At 35.3% G+C, this 11,930-nt stretch overlaps 1 pseudogene; it reads left to right on the top strand.

Annotated features, from left to right (window-relative positions):
• Positions 1-3,991: 3,991 nt before the first annotated feature.
• On the top strand, positions 3,992-6,423 carry LOC123827335 (annotated as a pseudogene).
• The last annotated feature ends 5,507 nt before the right edge of the window (positions 6,424-11,930 follow it).

The following is an 11,930-nucleotide window of genomic DNA, read 5'->3' on the forward strand; positions in this document are numbered from 1 at the left end:
ATTTATTTTAATTGAGTACAGTATTCCAAAAATGGTCATTTAAAATATTCCTCTTGTCTAAAAAAACACATGCCAACACACATGGGCTACCTAAAGAAAATAATGTATTTTAATTGAAAACTGTTATAAGGATTTGCATAGGGTTGAATTGTGCAATGTTTATCATTCAAAAGTGGTATTAAGAACATAAATGTCTGATATACATTATATTTGCTTCTTTCTGAATTTTGTCTCAAAAGAAAATTAAGAAAGTGCTAAATATTGGAAATCAATAGCTGAAAAATGTATTCTGTTTCCAAAGTCCTGTGAATGTTTAAGAAATATGTAGTACAAGAAGGGAAATGTAAAAGAAAAATCAATTTTACTCACTCATTTCACCATATAAAGAAATCAATTTGATAAATGTTCCACCCTATTGATTTCTCATATATTATATTGCGTTCTATTAGACCAGTGAATACAAATCCATGAGCTCATAGTCTGTGCATTGCACCACTGCTGCAGAATTAATTGTATGTTCACATATCCGTATTCACATCGACAGTATGTTTCATAAGTCCTCATAATAAACACAGCTTGGTTTATTGCTTTTACCTCTGCAGCAGTAGCCTAAAACATGATTTTCTTCTTTAAAAAATTACTACAATTATACAAAAGATCCATGGACAAGGACAATAAGGAGGAGGTCATCTTTGTGGAGGAGGTCATCTTCGGGAATGGGGTAGGGTAGAGCAATAGGGGGGCAGTGGGGATAACTATAACTGAACAATAAAAAAATAATATTGACTTCAATGTGAAAGCATTTCTACCATTCCATAAAATTGTTAGGTTACAATTGATTATTTAATAAAACTATTTGATAAGGCCCTGAGAAGATTATTTCAGAGCATTTAGTTTCATGTGGGCAATCAAACTTGCAGTGAAGAGCAGTAAGAAACTGAAAATGACCATAACAAGAGTTCTGGCATTCCTTCATTACCTAATTATATCATTTATTGACCTCACTATAGTTCTGATACTGAAAAAGGTATTACTAACATTTTCATGAGTGCATTAAAATTATTTTAAAAGAAATATATCTAAATACTCAATGTAACTTAAAGGTTTTTAACAGATTATTTAATTTACCCTTAAAGTTATCAAAACGTTTACTTTTAAACAAGTGTGTGTTTAATCTTAATTTGTTTTTTCTATATCATCTTTATGTAAGTTTTATATGGATTATATATATATATGTAATTATCTTAATTGACTTTTTAAATAAAAAATAATGTATCAGTCAGAACTGGAATACATGTAGATTAATAAAGCACAATATAAAAGAGCCATAATATTAATGGAGTCCATTTCATAGAAATGCATTATTTTAGAATCAGAAAGAAATCATAAATTTAAGTCCACAATATCTCTTCTGCTGTAAAATAATCCCCATGAATAGTACTGATAGCCTAAGATTTCTCATGAGCATACTCTAGTTTAGTCAAAACATAAATGTACTTAAAGTGGAGAAAAACATGTCATTAATTTAAAATTCTAACAGCATTTAAGAAAATACCAGAACATGTTCATGATTGAGTGAGACTGGGGTAAAGCACCTAGCTTTAACTCTATATTTTTCTCTATCATGCAAAAGAGCACAGTGGATTTCAAGAAAGTGAGACTACATTTATTTCACAGGAATGACATTGTTAAAAAATCATAAAGAAAATAAAGTCATTTTATTTTCAAATGCCGGTATCTATATTAGGGTATATTGTGGGTAGGGTATATCACTATGTCATAAAAAATATTATTAACTACTCCAAGTGGCTACACAGTACTAACATTTTTTAACATCTCATTCAGTTCAGGCATCTTCCGCATGTTAAGACACTTCATTGTCACATAACACCCTCAAAGGAAATGTCTGGTGGAGACTCTTCTACACCCATTCCTTTTCTACCAGTTACCATGAAATATTTTCTTTGAGAACCCATCCCTCTACTCTTATCAGCCAGGTGGTCTGTGTGGAAGATTGACCCTCACTCCAACTCCAAGGATGGGTTCAGTCAGCTTCAGGGATGGTTTAGTATAATCGGCTTATTCCATTTCCTAGACATAATGATTTCTTCAGAGAGAGGATTAAATTGAATTAAGGCTAAAGAAATGTGACAATGTTAATAAAGGGACTTAAGGAAGAGTGAAGTATCTTCTCTTCTTCAGGACTTCTGGCAAAATGTGTGAGACCCAGTTCTATTTAATCCTTACTGACATAAGGGAGCCCCTCTGAAGATACAGGCAAAGAAGACCAAGAAGTATAGATAAACAGGGCCTGATTTAGTATTTTTTAATCTATTGGATCAAAACATGCTTAGAGATCAAGTTGATACAAAGACTGTCAGTTCCATAGCCAGTAAACTGCCTTTCTCCCTTCCTCCCTTCTTTTCTTTCTTCCTTCCTTCCTTCCTTCCTGACTTCCTTCCTTTCTTTTTTCCTTTTTTTTCTTCCTCCTTTCCCTTTCTACCCCCCCCTTACTTTTCTGTATACCCTCCTCTTTTTTTTTTTTAAATTAAATGTAGTTTAAATTGGGGATTTTTCAATTATAAAATTTTAAATGTGCATATCTTTGTCTCCATACTGAACTTCATAAAGTTTATGTAACTTGGTCAACAGAACTTATTTCAAATTCTTCTCCAAATGACCTCAAAATCTAAGTTTATTTCTTTATACTGTGTAGACCTATTGCTGTTAATGGAGTCTCACAACAGCAGAACAGGAGAAGAAACCTGTCTTCTGGTGACTAATCCAAGCATTTTCACAACACCAAACTTGATAAGATTTATCATAATAAAATTAAAACATATGAGTCCCATATGTAGCCAGTCTAACAGATGTTTATCTTTTATCTTTTCTCTTTAATCATTTTGCATCTTTACCCTTTTATGTACATGCCTGAAGATATTCCAATGTCCTTTGATAGAATATCATCTTTTAAAATAAAATTATTCCCATATTTAGATTAAAGGAGCAGCTGGTAATTTAGTTTCTATTGCTTTTTTAATAAGACACTCTATATTGTTGCAATTCAATCTCATTTTTTTCTTCCGATATTATAGATACAGTTGACCCTTGAACAACAAGGGTTTAAACTTCATGGGTACACTTACACATGGATTGTTTTCAGGAAGTAAACAGTTGGTCCTCTGCATTCCTTGGCTTTGCATCTGTGGATTGAACTAAGCATGGGCTACAAACAGTACTTTGGATCCACAGCTGGGAACCTGTGGAGACTGAGCGCCAATTACATACATTGGTCTATGCCATTTTGTATAAGGTATTTGAGCATCCATGGGTTTTGGTATTCATGAGGGGATCTTAGAACCAATCCCCTATGGATACCAATGAAATGACTGTAGTTAAGTTTTGGGAGGAGTCAAAAGTTATATGTAGATTTTTAACTGCAAGAGGGATGGCTGCCATGTTGTTCAAATACCTATATTTGAAATAGGACGGTGCTTGGGTCTGGCAGGATAAATAATATAACATCCCGAATCACAAACGTCTATGATAATAATCAAACAAAATTGATTATTTGAAGCTTGAGTTACTAAAGCAATTTGCCAGAGCCTATAATAATTTAAGCTACTTTAACTTCCTACTCTCAATATTAAAGTTTTGCCAATACTAAAGTAAGCAATTGCCTTCAGAAAGGTTGTGTAGGCTTCCAATTTAGTTTTAATATTGTAATTATAAAATATAGATAATATTTGAAAAGTACTTGGCTAATTCCTGAGCTAGAAAAAGTTTTGTTCAAGCATTGGTAGTTCACAAACCATTCAGGAATCTTTTAATTTTTTTCACTATAGTAATATAGTGAAAAAATGGTTGGTAAATTATGAAAAATTTTGAAAAAATGGTTGGTAAATTATGCACCATATATTGCAAAGATATATTGAAATTAAATATATTGCAATTAAAACTACCTTCCTGTCCTTTTCTCTGTGGAATCACCATGGCTCCTGGGGCCCTGTACACATATCCTGAAAACTGGAAGGCCTTCAAGGCCTTCATTGCAGCTCAGTAGAGAGGAGCTCGGTTCTGAGTGTTCTCTGTACCACCCCACTTCCACTTTGACAAAACCAACCATACCCCTCAATTTCCCTGCAAATTTCCTGTCAGCAAGGTCCCAGCATTTGAAGGTGAAGATGTTTTTTGTGTGTTAGAAAGCAATGCTGTCACCTACTACTTGAACAATGAGAAGCTGCTGGGAAGAAGTCCAGAGACAGTGACCCAGGAGGTTCAGTGGGTGAACTTGATGACAGCAACATAGGGCTCCCAGCCAGTTCCCCATGATGGGCATCAGACGTACAACAAGCAGGCCACAGAGAGTGCAAAGGAGGAGGTGAGGAGAGTTCTGGGGCTGCTGAATGCTCACTTGGAAACAGACATTTCTGGTGGGCGAACACGTGACACTGGCTGACATCACAGTTGTCTGCACCCTGCTGTAGCTCTATAAACATGTCCTGGAAGTTCCTTTCCACCAGACCCTCCTCAACAACAACCACTGGTTCCTCACCTGTGTTAACCAGCCCCAGTTCCACTCTCTCTTGGGGCAAATGAAACTCAGTGAGAATATGGCCTAGTTTGAGGCTAAAATGTCCGCAGAGAGTCAGCCTAAAAAGGACACACCTCAGAAGGAAAAGGGATTTCAGGAGAAGCAGAAACCTCAGGTTGAATGGAAAGAGGAGAAGGCAGCTGCCCCCACTCCTGAGGAGACGATGAATGTGAGCCAGTGCTGGCTGCAGAGCCAAAGGCTAAGGACCCCTTTTTCTCACTTTCCCAAGAGTACCTTTGTGTCTTATGAATTTAAGGGCAAGTACTCGAATGAGGACACTCTCTCTGTGGTGCTTCCATATTTGGGGGAGAACTTTGATAAAGGTGGCTGGTCCTTATGGTACCACTTTCCTGAAGAACTCATTCAGACCTTTGGGAGTTGCATCCTCATCACTGGAATGTTCCAGTAATTGGACACGCTGAGGAAGAATGCCTTTGTCAGTGTCATCCTCTTTGGAACCAATCATAGCAGCTCTATTCTGGAGTCTGGGTCTTCTAAAGACAGGGACTTGTCTTTCCACTAAGTGTAGACTGGAAGTCATACAGGACACAGAAACTGGATCCTGGCAGCAAGACCCAGATGCTGATTCAAGAGTACTTTTACCTTTTAACATTTCATATAAAAAGGGCTAGCTCAGTGGTGATGAACTCCTTTAACTTCGCCTTATCAGGTAAGCACTTTATCTGCCCTTCCATTCTAAGTGATAGCTTTGCTAGATAGAGTAATCTTGGATATAGGTCCTTGTCTTTCATGACTTTGAATACTTCTTTCCAGCCCCTTCTTGCCTGTGAGATTTCTTTTGAGGAACCACCTGATGGTTTTATGGGAACTCCTTTGTAGGTAACTCCTTTTTTCTTGCTATTTTTAAGATTCTCTCCTTATCTTTAATCTTGGCTAATGTAATTATGATGTGCCTTGGTGTGTTCTTCCTTGAGTCCAACTTCTTTGGGACTCTCTGAGCTTACTGGACTTTCTGGAAGTTTATTTCCTTTGCCAGATTGGGGAAGTTCTCCTTTATTATTTTTTCAAATAAGTTTTTGATTTATTGCTCTTCCTCTTCTCTTGGTACCCCTATAATTTGGATTTTGGAGCATTTGAAGTCATCCTGGATGTTCCTAAGCCTCTCCTCATTTTTTTGAATTCTTGTTTCTTCATTCTGTTCTGGTTGAATGTTTATTTCCTCATTCTGCTCCAAATCATTGATCTGAGTCTCAGTTTCCTTCCCATGACAGTTGGTTTCTTGTATGCTTTCTTTTATTTCACTTTGCATAAACATCACTTCTTCCTCTATTTTGCAGCCATACTCAACCAAACCCTTATTATATGAAATGTTATAGGAACTTATCAAAGAAATAGAACATAAAAAATATGAACAATAAAACAACAAACTCATAACTATCAACAACCAAACCTAGAAAATCAAAAACAAAAATGAACTAAGCAAACAACTAGAACAGGGACAGATTCACAGAAATGGGGATCACAAGGAGGGTTGTTAGTGGGGAGGAGGGGGAGGGAGAATAGGGGAAAAGGTACAGGGAATAAGAAGCATAAATGGTAGATACAAAATAGACAGGGGGAGGTTAAGAATAGTATGGGAAATGTAGAAGTCAAAGAACTTATATGTATGACCCATGGACATAAACTAAGGAGGGGTAATGCTGACGGGAGAGGCAGGTACAGAACAGAGGGGAATAAAGGGGAGAAAAAAATGGGACAACTGTAATAGCATCATCAACAAAATATTTTTTAAAAGAGAGTACTTTTGCTGGGAAGGGGCCTTGAAGCATGTGAGCAAAGACTTCAATCAGGGCAAAATCTTCAAGTGAACATCTCTCGCCATCACACAGCTGGCTGCACCTGTCCTTCAGGGAGATGGAGGTCATTAAAGGAAACTGAATGACAACAAAATATTCCAAAGTAGAGCTATATCTGCAAAGTTTAACTAATACTACAAAGCCACTAATACATATAAAACAGTAAAGTCTGAGAGATTTGCACCAAAAAAGAGGGGGGAAGGAATCTTACATTTATGGCCAGAATTTACACATAGTCTTTAAAAAATCCCCTCCTCCCCCCCAAAATCCCTGTCTCCTCAGTTATTTTATGATTGACAAAAAAAAAAGACAGTTCTTTTTCCCTGAATCCCAGAGGCTCTTATAATATTTTGACATATGATAAATTTATAACTTAAAGAATTCTCTGTTTCATATCTTCTAAAATACCTAAAAATAAGGATTTTTTTAAGTGCAGCCCTTGCCAGTGTGGCTCACTTGATTGGAGCATAGTTCCATATCAGAAGCTGCTGATTCAACTCTCCTTCAGGGTACAGGCCTGGGTTGCAGGTTTGATCCCTGGTCCAGGCTGTGCATTCCCAGTCCTGGTGTTCCTGGTGTGTGTGCGAGGCAACCAACGAATCCTTGCCTCTTTCGTCAATGTTTCTCTCTGTCCCTTCCTCTCTAAAAGCAATGAAAATATACCCTTGGGTAAGGATTCAAGACATAAATAAATAAATAATACAGAGAATTGCTAAATTTACTATTTTTTTCACACAAAACAGTTTTTTTTTTTTTACTATCAGAACATTTTACTGATGCTCCTAGTGTCTAGGTCATTAGCTATATAAGCAAAAAGATATATGTATGCATTTAATTTTGAATGTTAAAATATCTATAAAATTAATATTTCTATTTGTATTTTATTGGATTCTGGAATACACAAATATATATTTCAACAAAAAAAATCAATAGCACATACAATACAATGAAACACATGATTTTCTTCTTTTTTTAGTGTAATTTTATAATTGTAAGAAAATAAAATATTTAATTAAAGGTTGAACTATTATATCTTAGTAGATAAGAAAATCAAACACATAAAGATTTTAGAATTTAAGTTTGGGCAAAATATTAATAATGGTAATTTTAAAAATGTATTTTACATGGTATTATAGTGGCATAATTTATATGGTATTATATAAATAATTGAATATGTTAAATTTTTAAATAATTGCAATACACCCCATGACTCAAATGAATATTGAAAGTTATAGACAATAGTAATTTCATGCCATTGTATGTGAAGCCATGATAAAATTTATTATTTAAGTTTATTTCATTTCCTCAATTAGCTAAATTGAACCACAGGTAGATTGAATCAAATATTCAGTCAACTTGAGTGATATTTGCTTCAGAAAGGCAAGATAGTAAACAAAAATTTTAGCTCTGGCTGGTATGGCTTAGTGGATTGAGGCTGGCTTGTGAACCAAAGTGTCGCTGGTTTGATTCCCAGTCAGGGCATATGCCTGGGTTGCAGGCCAGATCCCCAGTAGGGGGTGCGTGAGAGGCAACCACACATTCATGGTTTTTTTCCCTCTCTTTCTCCCTCCCTTCCCTTCTTTCTAAAAATAAATAAATAAAATCTAAAAAAAAATTCACTGTATGTGGACTATTATACTAATAATTTACAAATTAATAATATTACATATTTAAATTCATTCTAGGAAGATATTTAATTCCTACTCAAAATTTTGGCCTGTCTTTCCCTCATAGATTTTTTTAGCATTTTATTACAGTAATTAGAATACTCTGTTTATAATCAATTAGCCTATCTCCTTTAAAAATTACTAAAGTAATTCTGAAGATTCTGAATCTGTGAATCTCATAATAAGAAAAAAATGTATTTCTTTTGTTCAGAGATGCTTTCATTTCTTCACTGCAAATTAAGCACCAAAAATTTTGATGGTTAACAAACTAAAGGGGTTCATTTGCCTGCATACATCAGGACCCAATAAGACACGAACAGGAGCATGAAGCAAAAGAAGTTAGGATTTGAGAGTAGTTTTACTCCCAAGGTCCTGAAAAACCAGGAGGCAATTATGAAGTAACTGCATATCAATCCTGTTGATACTATCAGGGAAGAAGGCTGGCGTCCTTTCAGGGGTGTTCTCAGAAGACAGAAAGGTCCCAATGAAGAAAAGTAGATGGAAGCAACAGAGAAGAAACAGGAAGGTCAATCACGGAACCTGTGGTAGGAGAAAGCTGACCTGGGTGGACTGTCCTGACTTTCAGATGTGACCCATTTTCCAGGGCAGAGCAGGACCTTTCTAAGGATTTCCTCACCTACACCTTCATTTTGCAAACTGCCCCTGTCTCTTCCAGGGTGAGTGCCTGTTTTTTCACCAGTGAAATTCAGAAAGAAAATACAAATGCTTAAACAACTTACTGTCTTTTTATTTTAAGTAAAAAATATTTTATTGAGGAAAGTTTCACGTTAAAATAAATATATATTCTCACAACTTGAATTCACTACAAATATAGGAGATGGTCAATTTTAAAATGAGCATCTTTAAACACATGAATAGATGCTCAACTTCACAGATAATCAGAGAAACTCAAACTAACACATGAGGGGTTATCCTATACTGTCAAACTGGCACAAAAAAAAAGGAAGAAAGAAAAGCTTTATTTTCAGGAAGTGGTCCACACCCAGAGACACAGGTGAGCTAATAAAGACATGGCTCCCCATACCTTCAAAGGGATGGATTATATAGGGGAAAGTCATTAATCGTGGTGACTAAGGGAGTTAAGGCTGTGGTCTGTATTGGTTGGTTGGAACTAGGGGTGGTGGTAGTTCAGCAGTTCATTTGATTCTGATGTCAGCCACATGGCCTCGCTTCATCTAGTTTCATTGACTTTCTAGAACTGGACCTAAAACACAACTGCTACCTAGATGTTGACCAAACATCTAGATGCTCTCACTTGACCAAAGCTCTGTCTTTGTGATCAATGGACCTGAGGTTTTGTTTCTAAGATTATTTGATGCCCACCAGAACCTCACTGTTCTGAGGGCTTACTGATTAAGGGAATGGTGGTGTAAGGGAGAAGAAAGTGGGTGAGTCAGGGTACTGTCTGGGGCCAGTATGAATCAAAAGGAAAGAAAGGAGAAAAAGGCATATCAAAGAAAGAAAGTTTCTATGTGGTTACAGAAGTTGAGATAATACGAAACACAAACTTAACAGGTCTAAATCTATGCTTCTGACCTTGCCTTCTAAACCTGCTCCAAAATCTTAGTGAATGACAACTTCTAGTTGCTTCAAATTCAAAAGCTTTCCTTTTATCCCAAATGTTGCTTTTTAGGAAATCCTGCTGTCATCCTATCAAATCCATACCTAGATTCTGATCACTTCTCACCCACCATGGACACCACACTGATCCAAGTCTGGATTACTTCAACTGGTCATTCTGCTCCTATCTAGACCCCACCTATTCATTCTCAATATGACAAGAAGGGCAATCCTCTTAAGTTAAATGTTTAATGATGTCATTGCTGTTAATGAGTTTCTTTCATAGATCTCCATTTTATTTAATCTAAAAGGCAAAAACTATATTTATGATTTGTCTTATTCCTCTTTCTTCCAATTACTTACTTGTAGGTGGTAGAACTATCTAGAAAAATTTCTGCTTGAGGGCTTTTCCTCTAACTCAAAAGCTCTTTTCAAGAATATTCTGACTTACATTACTACAAAAATTATGTTAAATTTAGAAATAAGGTAAAATAATTTAAAAGTTGAGTGTTATGGCCTTTCAATGTCATTTGGGAGCACTTTTTCATAAGCCCACCCATGGATTGTTTAAAGTGATGCAGTTTGTTTGATTTGGTATTTACAACTGAATTCTCGGCTATGGACTAATAAAGATTTAGTGAAGTTGTACATTGACTTGCAGATATTTGGCCAGTAAAGATGCATATAAATCTCCCCAGCTGGAAGAAAAAAAAAGGCCTCACAGTTTACAGCTTATAGTTCAAAAGGCATTAATCAGTTTTGTATCTAACCTACCAAGTTTATTCTAATATTTTCTATTAAATCACCCATAAATCCAGAGCTCTGCAAAATGTTTGACAAGCCCATCTTACTGAGCCCCTCATTAATTAATGATTGAAATAACATCTTCAGTATGTACATATTTTATTATTTGTACAAGAGCCATGTTTTAACTTTTTAAAAATTATACTTTCATAATAGGTTATTTATTTCAAATATTGGTGTGAAAACCACCTTCTCAGTGACTCCTATCCTTGTCTTCTTATTTTAAGAATTGTTATGTACCCTGTCCCCAGCACTTCCTGTTTTATTTTGTTTATTTTCTTTCTCCTCATAAAATATAAACTTATAAGCATACTTAACCTTTCCCTTTTGCTCACTAATGTGCAGTTAGTTCTGCTATATACAATGTATGTGTTAAAATAAACCACATTATGCAAAATCGCACAATGAAAACTAGACTTTGTGGGAGAAATGAGAGTAAATGTACAAAACTCAAACACTTTGTTAGTGATGTTAAAAAAATGATAAATAAATTAACACATGTTAAATGGCTATGACATATACAGGTGCTATAATAAATGTGGTACTTTATCTTGAAGAGACCTGAAGTGTACTTGCAGAAGTGGCCTTGAGAAACTGCCACTGCTGTGTTATTGTGAAGTAGTGGAAGGAGGTTTATCTAAATCGGTTGCATATTATCATACCATATGTGATTGTGTGTGTCTGAAAACATGTGTGATAAAGTGATGTGTGTGTGTGAGTGTGTGTGTGCATGTATGTGTTGTGCATTCCTATGAGATTTGGTTCATGGTCCTCCACTGGCTGCTAAAGAGGGGTATGTTCAAGAGAGAGATTAATTAGATATATGTTCCATTACTGGTGCAGACTTGAACTTTCCAAATATTTGAAAATAAGGAACCTCACCAGAAAGTGCATGGATGGAAAATAAGCCCATGAAAAAGTGATCAACATCAGTATTCATTGGGGAAAAACAAATCGAATCATACTAGAATATACTATACTGCTTCAGTTTGGAAAACTTAAAAAAAACAGTGATATTAATGGTTGACAAATATCACAGCAACTGGAATTCACATACTTTGCTTGTGAGGATGCTAAATAATACAAACATGTAGAAAAACAGTTTGACAGTTTTGTATAAAGATAAAAATTCACTTCATATGACCAGAATTCCCATTCTTAGATAACTGTCCAAGACAAATTATTACTAAATTTCACACAAAAATTTATACAGTAAATTATAACAATTTAACACAAAAACTTATACAGTAAATGATACAACTTAAATCTTCTGCATATAAAAGTGTAAACACATTGTGGTACATTGATATGGTAAATTACTACTGAGAAATAGAAAAACAATCAGCTGGCATGGACTACAATATTGATGAACCTCAAATTTCTTATGGTAAGTGAAAGAAGCCATGCTCACAAGCCTGTACTTATGATTCATTTATAAGATGATATCATTGGTATGATATTCTGGGA

This window comes from Phyllostomus hastatus, unplaced genomic scaffold, assembly GCF_019186645.2.
Source record: "Phyllostomus hastatus isolate PE091 unplaced genomic scaffold, TTU_PhHast_1.1 phas_contig_86, whole genome shotgun sequence".
Lineage (NCBI taxonomy): Eukaryota > Metazoa > Chordata > Mammalia > Chiroptera > Phyllostomidae > Phyllostomus > Phyllostomus hastatus.